The sequence below is a fragment of the Phyllostomus discolor genome, chromosome 8 (assembly GCF_004126475.2).
Source record: "Phyllostomus discolor isolate MPI-MPIP mPhyDis1 chromosome 8, mPhyDis1.pri.v3, whole genome shotgun sequence".
Classification (NCBI taxonomy): Eukaryota; Metazoa; Chordata; class Mammalia; order Chiroptera; family Phyllostomidae; genus Phyllostomus; species Phyllostomus discolor.
This window is the reverse complement of record NC_040910.2, coordinates 78,738,277-78,751,032: the sequence shown is the minus strand read 5'-3', so window position 1 is coordinate 78,751,032 and position 12,756 is coordinate 78,738,277. Positions and strand designations below refer to the sequence as shown.

General features: G+C 37.4%; 1 pseudogene; it reads left to right on the top strand.

Moving 5' to 3' along the window:
* Window positions 1-8,183: 8,183 nt before the first annotated feature.
* Window positions 8,184-9,419, top strand: LOC114502372 (annotated as a pseudogene).
* The last annotated feature ends 3,337 nt before the right edge of the window (window positions 9,420-12,756 follow it).

The window sequence follows — 12,756 nt, the reverse complement described above, 5'->3', positions numbered from 1 at the left end:
ACAATCAATAGATCATTTTGTATTCTGGATTAATTTTGCTTTGTATTCATATGCTAATCTCTTCTACGAAGGGATTATAAGATTCCACAATGGGGTATCTGTGTAATTTTCTAAAGGAGCACAAAGGGTTTAAATCACTGTTTCTTTGTAGTTGGAGGCAGTAAGAGCGGGAGGAATGAAAATCTAAAATCTACACAAAATTAGTTGTGTGTGTGTGTGTTGTTGTTTTTTTAACTCTGCAGGTGAGGTCAACTGTGGAACCAAGATAGGTTTTAGAATATGAAGAGTTTCAAGAGCCAAAGAAGAAGGAAAAGAGCACTTTAAAAGTTATTAAATTTGGGGGAAAATTGCATTTATGGAAAATATTGGATTTTAAATACTCTGTTACATTTTGTAGTGTTGATTTAACTTATCCTGTATTATCATATTACAGCCTGATTTTTAAAAGCAAATGTTAGAGTCAGGATAGTGGTTACTCAGTAAGGAAAAAAAGGATTGTGGTGGGGAGGGACATGGGGGTACCCTCTGATAATATTTTATTTGTTGACCTAGGTGGTGATTATACAGGGGTGAGCAAAAGTAGGTTCATAGTTGTGAGTATGATTGAAAAGGTTTACTTTTATATTATTTATTATTATTAACCTACTTTAACCACCCGTATACGTATTTGCTTTATAATTATTTCTTAAACTGTCTAAGTATGAATAATACACTTTCTTAGTACATGTTATTTTGGGGAGATTTTTCTTTAATTTAGGAAAAGTACATAAAATTTACAATTCTAACCATTTTGAGTGCAGTTTTTTGTGTGCAATTCAGTAGCAGTAAGTACATTAATATTATTGTGCAACCATCACAACTGTCCATCTCCAGAAGCTTCTCATCATTGAAACTGAAACTTTGAACCCATTAAATAACTCCCATTGCCCACCTCCCCTCAGTCCCCTGGTTTCCTCTATTCTCTTTTCTGTCTCTGTAATACCTCATATTGTAGAGTCACACAATAGTTGTTCTTTTGTGTCTTACTTATTTCACATAGCATAGTGTCTTCATGGTTCATCCATGTTGTATCAGAACTTCCTTTTTAATGCTGAATAATATTCCATTGCATGTACACACCACACTTTGTTTATTCATGCACTCAGAATGGACATATGGATTTTTTCCTCAAGGTATATTTTATAATTTTTTAATGTGGCTTGAATTCTTACAGCAGGACAGTAAAGGAACAAAGACACTTAAAAGAAAGAGTTTATATTCTGAAATCTATGAATATAAACACAATAGCATAATTAAAAGGTAAAAGCCTATTTCCCACAGCAAATGTCACTGAATCCAGAGAACAATGACCAGATTGTGACCTTTTTTTATATGTAGAGGATTTGCATTACCTTGATAATTTTTAAAGAAAGATCCCTTTGTGGTGAGCGTATGTTTACCCAATATTGAGAGCTGAAACCCCAATAATAATATATCATGACAAATAAATCTTTGCATTGAATAGTATTCCACCACTTTCCATCTATTAAAGAAGAAAGAAATGAAAATGTATACAGCATTTAGTATTATACTGATAATGCTTTATATTCTTTTGCTGATTTAGACATTTAGCTGGAAGTCAAGAATTCCTGAGTTTTAACTTCTCTTTCTACATTTTCTACATTATGGTTTCAGGCAGACTGAAAGCACTCGCTCTGAGTTTCTGACTTGTCACACCTTAGTCTGCCTTACTTTCTTCACACACAATTGTATGAAGTTTAGGAAACTAAGCCTTGCTCTCAAATGCTCTAATTACTATGAATGTTGTATATGCAGTAGTGTGGAGAAAGGCTTTTGATATAATGTAAGAAAAAATGCTATGAAATTCTATGTACACTAAGATCATAACCTTATAAAATATAATTTTAATAAGTATGGAAATATAACAGTAGAATTTGTACCTTTCATCCAATTTTTCTAAAATACTTTTATATAAAATATAAACATATTTGAGATTTGTCATGCATTTGAAATTAATAATCATGCCATAATATCAAAACTCTGTGAAAAGAGAATAATTGGGTCTACTTTTTTTAAGCATATGTACTGGATTGGCCAAAAAAGTCCATATGGTTTTTTCCATAAAAGACACATTTTTCATTTTCACCAATAACTTTATTGATTTCGATGAGTATGTTGGCTATCTCCCACATGGTATAACACTGATTGCCCTAAATTAATGTCTCAATTTGATCCCTAGCAACTTCAACTGGTCTACCTGACTGTGGAGCATTGTCCAGTGAGTAATCTCTTGCATGAAACTTCGCAAACCACTTGCAACATGTTCAATTAGCCACAGCATATTCTTCCTACTCTGCACAAATGTGTTTTTGCATTTCAGTTGAATTTTTACCTTTCTTTCTTTAAAGTTTTTTTTATGTATTTATTTTTAGAGAGAGTGGAAGGGAAGGAGAAAGTGAGGGAGAGAAACATCAATATGTGGTTGCCTCTCAAGTGCCCCCCACTGGGGACCCAACCACAACCCAGGCATGTACCCGGACTGGGAACCTACCCGGCGACGCTTTGGTTTGCAGGCTAGCGCTCAATCCATTGAGCTACACCAGACAGGTTACCTTTCTGTCTTAAAGATTTTATTTATTTATTTTTAGAAAGATGGGAAGGGAGGAAAAAAGGAGAGAAACATCGATATATGAGAGATACATTGACCAGTTGCCTCCTGCACCCCCCAACCAGGGACCTGGCCTGCTACACTGGCTTGTGCCCTGACTGGGAACCTAAAGGGGGACACAACCCTCCCTACCTCCCAACCCACCCCCATTCCATTTGCAGGCCAGCACTCAATCCACTGAACCACACCAGCCAGGGCGTTTTTGCCTTTCTTGAAATAATAAAGCATAATATGCCAAAAATGTTGCTTATTTCCTTCCATCTTCAATATTAAAATGTCTACAAAAAATTCACCACTTTTGATGAGTTTTTTTTTTTAAAGATTTTATTTATTTATTTTTAGAGAGAGAAGGGAGGGAGGGAGAGAGAGAGAGAGAGAAACATCAATGTGCGGTTGCTGGGGGTTATGGCCTGCAACCCAGGAATGTACCCTGGCTGGGAATCGAACCTGGGACACTTTGGTTCCCAGCCCGTGCTCAATCCACTGAGCTATGCCAGCCAGGGCTTGATGAGTTTTTTAAAGATGTGGCTGATATAACAGCTGTCACAATACAGTCTAACAAAATTATTTCAAATGAAGTTAAAAACAAGCCCTTCTACAGCCATCATATGGAAAAACCAAATGAACTTTTTGGCCAATCCAATATATATATATTTTTATCCTTACTGGAGGACATTTTTTTCTTTCATTACTTTTAGAAAGCGAGAGGAAGGAGGAGAGAAACACTGATGCACAAGAGAAGCATCGATCAGTTGCTTCCCATACAGGGGAGCAATACACACTCCAACTGAACCCATAACCTAGGCATGTGCTGTGGCCAGGAATTGAACCCACAACTTTTCAGTTAAGGGACCACACTCCAACCAATTGCATAAAGGAAAAAATACAGTAAGTCTGATGAAATTATGGGTGCTTTTAAAAATTTTCTCTATTTTCCAAATGTGTTGTAGCTATTACTCTTCATAATAACATTATTTTTCAAATTTAAAATAAAAAATTGAATCTGCCCAACCCTTTGAAAATCATCTTATACCACATTTGATCTATATTCAATGTGGGAAGTTAACTGTATAATGGAGAAATAGGAGGTTCCCATATATGGTAGGTTAATGTTTTACCTGTTGCTGTAACCACAATAGCTAGTATTTATTGAGCATTTACTATTTGTCCAGAACTGTACCAAGTATTTTATCTCTGTCTTTATTTGTAATTCTTTGAGATGGATATTAAGCCCATTCTACAGATAAGGAATTTGAGGCCAGAAGTTAAGAGGGTTGCTTATAATTTAAAAGCCACCAAGTTTACAACAGTAGAGTCTGAAAAAGATTCCAGGTTAGCTGAATACAAAGAATTTCTAACACTATTGAAGTGTGATGTACTTCTATAAAGTTTTAGTAAACCTCTAAAAAACATTCAAGCTATATGATAACCACCATGAATATGGTATCTGGTTGTTAACAGAAGCAGATGTACTGTGAAGCTATTGAAGATTCAGGGTTTCTGAATGCACAGGCTCCTTCAAGGCCCTGGAAGGTCCCTGGAAATGGTCATTTGAAAGACCTAGATATTTTATCATTATTGTGTAAAAATTTTTAAAATACATTTTAATAATTTTTTCCTCAGTAAGGGTCCCCTAAAACCAGATTTACCCCTCTTGGCAGTCACTTGGGATCTGACTCAGAAGTGGTGTAACTTCAATAGGTACTTTAAAAGATGATAGTCATATTTTATTTATTTTTTATATTTTTAAGGATTTTATTTATTTATTTTCAGAGAGAGGAGAAGGGAGAGAGAAAAAGAGGGAGAGAAACATCAACGGGAGAGAAACATCAGCTGGGGCAGGAACCAAACCTGCAACCCAGGCATGTGGCCTGACAGGGAATCGAACTGTCGACCTTTTGGTTTGCAGGCCAGCACTGAATCCACTGAACCACACCAGTTGGGATATAGTCATGTTTTATAACATGGAAAAATGTCACCACAACTCAAGTGCCAAAAGTAAATCATAATGTACATATATGATTGCTTATAAAATATGAAGTCAAGGACTGTGATAGAACTTGAAGAGTGAAAGCAAGAAAATATATTAATTTGTTCATTCACAAATATGCATTAGACACTTTTTATGTACTATATACTATAGTATTTTTTACTTGAGTTTTAAAATTCATTTCTCTTATTGGTACAGTTTTGGAACTTGGTTAAATACACATATTTGTAAGGCTGTCTTAATTATCAAATGAAAATCACTTTCCACACACCTTTATTCTTATACTTGTGTACTATGACATGTTAAGAGACATAGAGCCCTGGCTGGTGTAGCTCAGTGGATTGAGCACAGACTGTGAATCAAAGAGTCGCCAGTTCAATTCCCAGTCAGGGCACATGCCTAGAGTGCGGGCCACGGACCAAGTAGGGGCCACGTGAGAAGCAACCACATATTGATGTTTCTCTCCCTCTCTCCTTCCCTTCCCCTCTCTCTAAAAATAAATAAATAAAATTTTTAAAAAAGAGACATAGAAATATTTAACTATTTGGACCTCAGTTTTCTCTTCTCTAAAATGTGGAGAATGGGCAAAATGACCTCCAAACCTCTTCCTACTCTAACATTCCATGATAATATTTCTGCTCTTTATTCCCAGGCTACTTCTTTATTTTGTTAAAATAAAACAATACAATAGCAAAAAATTTAGCTAAAAATCTTGTTTTTAACTGTAACAATTAATTATAACTTTATAGAAATTATAATCAGAAACATTATTTAGTTTTATATAGATGGAAATCAGCTCTCTGATGACAATTCCAGTTTCAAAATGAGGCAAATCACTGGTAGCATCCACTGTTTCATTTCAGCAGGGAAAGAAGTTTATTCATGTGTATTTCCTTTAGATCTTAATATTTTTGCCTAGAGACACTAACTTCAAAAAAACTTTCAAAGGAATTGAATAGAGGTATGGGTAAATTAGGTTGGTCTTTTAATAACTGGCATATTATGACTTTTCTAATATAAAAGTGTTCAAAGATGACATTTTGCTTTTATGAAAAGTATTGTGGGAGAAATTTGAGGCAGAAACTATAGCTGAATGGTGTAAGTTTCAGTCAGAACTGGGATGGAATCTATTCTGAAACTGCTTAGTTCTCTGATCTTGTTTGGGCAGATTATTTAACCTCTCTAAGCCTTAGTTTACTCACCTGAAAAATGGAAGCAATATTAGTCCTTAACTCACAGGTGTAGTGAAATTTTAATAAGATAATGTAAATGAAGTTGTTGAGTATAGTGTTTATAAATCAGTAAGTGGTACTAAATATTAAATATTAACGATACTAAATTATTAAATATTAGATATATAAAGTTAAACTTCGTAAGATATGATATTTTGCCCTGGCTGGCGTAGCTCAGTGGATTGAGCGTGGGCTGTGAACCAAAGCATCTCAGGTTTGATTCCCAGTCAGGGCACATGCCTGGGTTGCAGGCCACAGCCCCCAGCAACCGCACATTGATGTTTCTCTCTCTCTCTCTTTCTCCCTCCCTTCCCTCTCTAAAAATAAATAAATATCTTTAAAAAAACTTAACAAAATTGGTGAATTTAAAAAAAAAATTAAAAAAAGAAGATACAATATTTTATTAAAGAAACTAAGTTTTAGAGAAACCAGTTATTAATTAACCAAGAATAGAGTGTTTTCCCACTTTTGTAAAATTTTAATATATTTTATGTATTATGCTATTACAGTTGTCCCATTTTTTCTCCTCTTTATTCCCCTCTGCCCTGTACCCCTCCCACCATTGTTCCCTGACCTTAGTTCATGTCCATGGGTCATACATATAAATTCTTTGGCTTCTCCATTTCCCATACTATTCTTAACCTCCCCCCTATTTATTTTGTACCTGCCATTTATGCTTCTTATTTCCTGTATCTTTTCTCCCATTCTCCCCCTACCCCTTCCCTGCTGATAACCCTCCATGTGATCTCTATTTCTGTGAATCTGTCCCTGTTTCTAGTTGTTTGCTTAGTTTGTCTTTGGTTTTATTTTTTTAGGTTCAATTGTTGGTAGTTGTGAGTTTGTTGGCATTTTGCTGTTTGTATTTTTTATCTTCTTTTTCTTAGATCTTAGTCCCTTTAACATTTCATATAATAAGGCCTTGGTGATGATGAACTCCTTTAACTTGACCTTGTCTGGGAAGCACTTTTTCTGCCCTTCCATTCTAAATGATAGCTTTGCTGGATAGAGTAATTTCAGATGTAGGTTCTTGCCTTTCATGACTTTGAATACTTGTTTCCAGCCCCTTCTTGCCTATAAGGTTTCTTTTGAGAAATCAGCTGATAGCCTTATGGGGACTCCTTTGTAGGTAACTGTCTCCTGGATTCTCTCTTTACCTTTACTCTTGGGTAAACATAATTATGATGTGCCTTGGTGTGTGCTTCCTTGGGTCCAACTTCTTTGGGACTCTCTGAGCTTTCTCAAATTCCTAGAAATCTATTTCTTCTGCCATATTGGGGAAGTTTCCCTTCATTATTTTTTTCAGATAAGTTTTCCATTTCTTGTTGTTCCTCTAGTTCTGGCACCCCTATGATTCGGGTGTTGGAATGTTTAAAGTTGTCCTGGAGGTTCCTAAGCCTCTCCTCATTTTTTGGATTCCTGTTTCTTCATTATGTTCTGGTTGAATATTTATTTCTTCCTTCTGGTCCAAACCATTGATTTGAGTCCTGGTTTCCTTCCTTTTACTGTTGGTTCTCTATACATTTTCCTTTATTTCATTTTTCATAGCCTTCACTTTTTTCTCTATTTTGCAACCATACTCAACCATTTCAGTGAGCATCCTGATTACCAGTGTTTTGAACTCTGCATCTCATAGGTTGGCTATCTCTTCATTGCTTAGTTGTATTTTTTTCTGGAGCTTTGTTCTGTTCTTTCATTTGGGCTATTTTTTTGTTTGTTTGTTTCTGTGAGCCTGTTACATAGTAAGGGGCAGAGCCTTAGGTGTTCACCAGGGCGGGGAAACCCACTTGGCTGTGTTGTGGTGCTGTATGTGGGGGAGGGGTCCAAGAGGGAACAAAGCCACTTGCTCAGCTCTTGCTGGATTTCAGTTACTTCCCCTGCTACCCATAAGCAAATTGGGCACTTCTGGTGCTGATTCCCTTGTGGGTAGGTTTGTGTACGTTCTAGGACCCTTATGGGTCTCTCCAGTGAACTGTCCTGTGAGTCTGGGTGTTTCTCCTGCCTCATCAACCCCCACAAGTGTTTTCAGTCAGAGGTTTTGAGGCTTTATTTCCCCCACACTGGAACGCTGGATTGCACGGTCTGTCTCACTCCCCAGTTATTTCTCCCAGTTATCCACACACAAATGTGAGACTGTCCGGTCTGCCAGCTGCTGCCTCCTCTGGCCCACCAGCCACTGTCTTACCTGCCCTGGTCCTCCAGCCGCCACCTAGCTGCAAGCCATCTCTGCCTTGACTGATTCGTTTCCGCCCCTCCTATTGGTCTGGATGAATGTTTCTTCTTTAGCTCTTTGGTTGTCGGACTTCCATACAGTGGCAGTTCTGGACTTTCCGGACTTTCTGGCAGTTCCGGTTATTTTTTGTTTTTAAATTTGTTGTTGTCCTTTTCGTTGTGCAAGGAGGCAAAGTGTATCCACCTATGCCTCCATCTTGGCCAGAAGTCTCTGTTTTCCCAGTTTTTGAAAGGATAGGCAAATAGCTTTTTGGCTCTCTGAGCAGCACCATGGGAATTAGCAAGAACAAGCACCTTATGAAAGGCAGCACAAAAGTTGCCGAGAAGAAAGTGGTCAATCCATTTTCTATGAAAGATCGATATGATATTCAAACACTAGCTATGTTCAATATAAGAAATATCAGAAAAACACTAGACACTAAAACTCAAGGAATCAAAATTGCATGTGATGACCACAAGGTTTGGTTTTGAAGTGAGACTTGTTGACCTGAAGAATGAAGTTGCATTTAGAAAATCCATGTTAATTACTGAGAATGTTCAGTGCAAAAACTGCCTAACTTGCACAGCATGGATCTTACCCATGACAAAATGTGCTCCATGGTCAAAAAAAATGGCAGATCACCATTGAAGCTCATGTTGTTGTCACAACTAGCAAAGACTATTTGCTTTGTCTGTTCTGTATTGGTTTTACTAAAAAACACAATCATCTGATTTGGAAGACCTCTAATGCTAAGTTAAGCACTGACAGGTCCACCAAATCCTGAAGAAATGATGGAAACCATGACCTGAGAGGTACAGACAAATGAGTTGAACAAAGTGGTCATTAAATTGATTGTGAATAAATTGATTGCAGAAAGCATTAGAAAAGACATAGAAAAGGCTTGCCAATCTATTTATCTCCTCCCTTATGTCTTTGTTTTTAAAAATGCTGAGAAAGCCTAAGTTTGCATTGGGAACACTCAAGGAGCTTTACGGTGAAGGTAGTAGTGCTGGAAAAACTAATGGGAGGAGACAGGCGCTAAATCTGAATGAGCTGATGAATATGAGCCCCAAGTTCAAGAATCTGTTTAAAAGTCAGACTTTCAATGGTGACAAATAAGAAGTGTTATTTATAATGTTTAAAAAATAAAAACAATAGGCAAAGGCTGCCAACTAAAATTAAATTAGTGCATTCTCTCCATAGCAATCCTCTCTGAGGAGCAAGTTCAAAACTGACTTTCACTTTCTTCTTTTTTGCTTCTCTATGTTCTCTAAATGTTCTACAGTGAACATTTATTCCTTTAAAAATGTATCGATTTTTAGAGAGAGAGAAAGGAAGAGAGAGAAGCATCGATCTGTTGTTGCACTGCTGTATGCATTCACTGGTTGCTCCTTCAGTGTGCTCTGACCAGAGATGGAACCTGCAGCCTTGGCGTCTCAGGACCTATCAGCTGAGCTACCAGGCCAGGGCTGGGTTCATTTTTGAGTCTTCAGTAGACAAAATGAGCTTGTGTATGAATGAATCAATAAATATTTAGTTGTCAGTATGTATACGCAGTTTGCTGGACTCTATAGTTAGATGCATCCAGAAGTTGGATGAAAGATTACTCCCTGGCCCTGGCTGGCGTAACTCAGTGGATGGAGCGCGGGCTGGGAACCAAAGTGTCCCAGGTTCGATTCCCAGCCAGGGTACATGCCTGGGTTGCAGGACATAACCCCCAGCAACCACACATTGACGTTTCTCTCTCTCTCTCCCTTCCCTCCCTAAAAATAAATAAAATCTTTAAAAAAAAAGATAGAAAATTGTACTGCAACAACAATTAAAATTAAAAAAAAAAGAAAGAAAGATTACTCCCTGAGAATCAAATTGGCAAAATTCAACCTGAGTGGGATAAAATCAACCACTAACAGACAATCTAGTCAATATGATTAGAATGCCTAAGAAATGATAGGAAAATAAATAGTGTAAGCATAAGAACTATGACATATTAACTTTATTTCCCTTTCTATTCTCTTTTATTGTTTTTAAACCAGTACAGTATTTCAAAAGTTATGCGATTGGTATTGTGTTCATGATTGCTGTGTAACAATTTATCCCCAAAACTTAGTGCCTTAAAACAACAATCTTTTTTTCTCAATTACTGTTGAAATTCACTGTTATATTATATTAGTTTCAGGTGTACAACAACAAACATTTATTGTATCACAGTTTTTGAAGGTCAGGAATCCGGGTGCTCTGGGTGCTGTTTAGCTGGGTGCCTCTGGTTCAAGGTGTCTAAAGAGATTGCTGGGGCATCTGTTTTCCAGCTCACCCGTGGTTGCTGGTAGGATTCAGTTCCTTGTGAGGGGTTGGACTGAGGGCCTCAGTTCCTCACTGGCGGTTCACCGGAGACCTCTCCATAGGGCAGCCCATAACATAGTAATGGTCTTTCCTCAGCATGAGCACCAGAACATTAAGGGAGCACTCAAAATGAAGCCTTTTGTAATCTAATCTCGGAAGTGACACCGAATCACTTCTGCTAAATTCTGTTTATTAGAAGTGGGTCCAATCAGTGGGAGGGGATCCCGGCAGAGTATGAATACTACACACCCACAGAAGGGATCATTAAAGGTCATCACAGAGGCCGCCTAGTATAAAAACATTCATCACACTTATTCTGCTTGCTCTGATGTCATCACCTAGCTATATTCTGAATATAATCTCACATTATATATGACTTATTTATAAGGAAAGAAAAGTACACTAATCAGCACACGTGAATTTCTCATTTATTGAATTGTGATATATTTTTAAACACTTGAATTTTGTCATTTGCCAAACTTGTGAGTTTGGTTAGTGAGATTCAGTGTCCCTAATGCTGGTAAGTGTCTGAACCTACACTTGTGAAAGGGCCCACCTGCACTGCAAGAGGCCTCCTTGTACAGTAGGAATGAATCTGTAGAAGCCCATGTGGGCCAAATGGGTAACTTAACTTGTCAGCAAACTTTCCCAACACAACATCAAATTCTACTGTAATAATTCTATTAAAATATGTACATACCTTAACAACTAGGTATTTTATCCGTCTAATATCGGCTTACTTAAAGATAATCTGATACATACTCTCAAAACCCTTAATCACATCTTTCCGAGTAAGGTAATGTCTACCATATGAGGTTTCAGGGATTAGGATATGGACATCTGTTTGTGTGTGTGTGGCAGGGTACCATTTAGCCCATGATGGGGCATTGTCTGTAAAGAAATTTAAAGTAATAGTAAAATTGATTAAACATCACTCTTTTATTATCCCCATGTGCCACCAATTTTAAATAACGCCAATGATAAAAAAGACTCCACATAGAGCAGACCATACTCCCAACACCTTCCATCCCCTCAGTGTGCCACTTCTGAATATTCCAACATGACCTATTCAGCCTGCCTTAACTTTTCAGGGCCAAATACTGCATAAAACAATTTGGTGGTTCATCAATGGCCAGCCACACCCCATAGCTGTGATATGACTGACTCCTCATTCTTCCAGAATCAGCTTAAGTAAATGTCACCTACTCAAGGAAGATTTCCCTAAATACTTTATCTAGGCAAAGTGTCACCCCCAGTTTATATTCTGTATTTTGTTTATTTCTTTCACAGTACTTTGCACACTTTGCAGTTACTTTATGTGTAGGTTAAATCTTTCCATCTCTCTTTTTAGTCTGTAAACTTTGTCTTCCCTGTCTTATTCTCTGAATTATTCCCAGGGCTTAGCATGGTACCTGCCACATGGTAGATACTCAATATATGTGCAGGATCATTGCATTCTCTCTTCAACCTGTGTGCTACTAGTAAGATTGCTTGCTCGCCCTGACCAGTTTGGCTCAGTTGGTTGGGCATCCTCCCACAAAACGAGAGGTCTCATTTTGATTCTTGGTCAGGGCACATGCCTGGCTTGAGGGTTTGGTCCTCAGACAGGGCACTTATGAGAGGCAACCGATCCCTCTTTTTCTCCCTCCCTTCCTCTCTCTTTAGTAAATAAATAAATAAAGATTTTAAAGATTTGTTTGCTCAACATTGGACAAATTCTTCTTTCTTCATCTCATGTCCATCACAAAAAGAGATAGCCACTTGTCTAAGACTGGCAACATAGAGAGCCATTTATTTCCATAATTCAGAAATGGCTGCAGCATCATGGATTTTAGTTGAGTTTTCTCTTATTCCAAACTCCAACTCAGGCATGATTAAGAATGTTTTATTCTGAAAATTCAAAAATATCATAAAACTGAGTCATACAATAAAATACAAATAGGGCGTTAACATTATGAAGGGGGACCTATACCTTTTGCCCAGTCACCACTAGAAATGACAAGAATCCTGTCAGTATCCCAAACTTAACAAGATCCTCTTCAAACCACATACATGTTCCTCTTAATTTTCTTCAGCATTTCTTTTAGTAGCACAACTATTCACCTGGCTAGTTCCTTAGCACATTCTGCTTCTCCTGCTGTAATTGTTCTCCTCTGGCTCTTCCTATAGCAGGTTCCTTCTCAGCCTAAAACTTAATGTAAATGTCATTTCAAAGACTCTTTTCCTCCCTGTTCTTTATAAGTAGATCTCTCCTCTTCTACTCTTATTTGCATTTATTATATCCAATACATTTCCTTCATAGCTCCTTATCTCAATT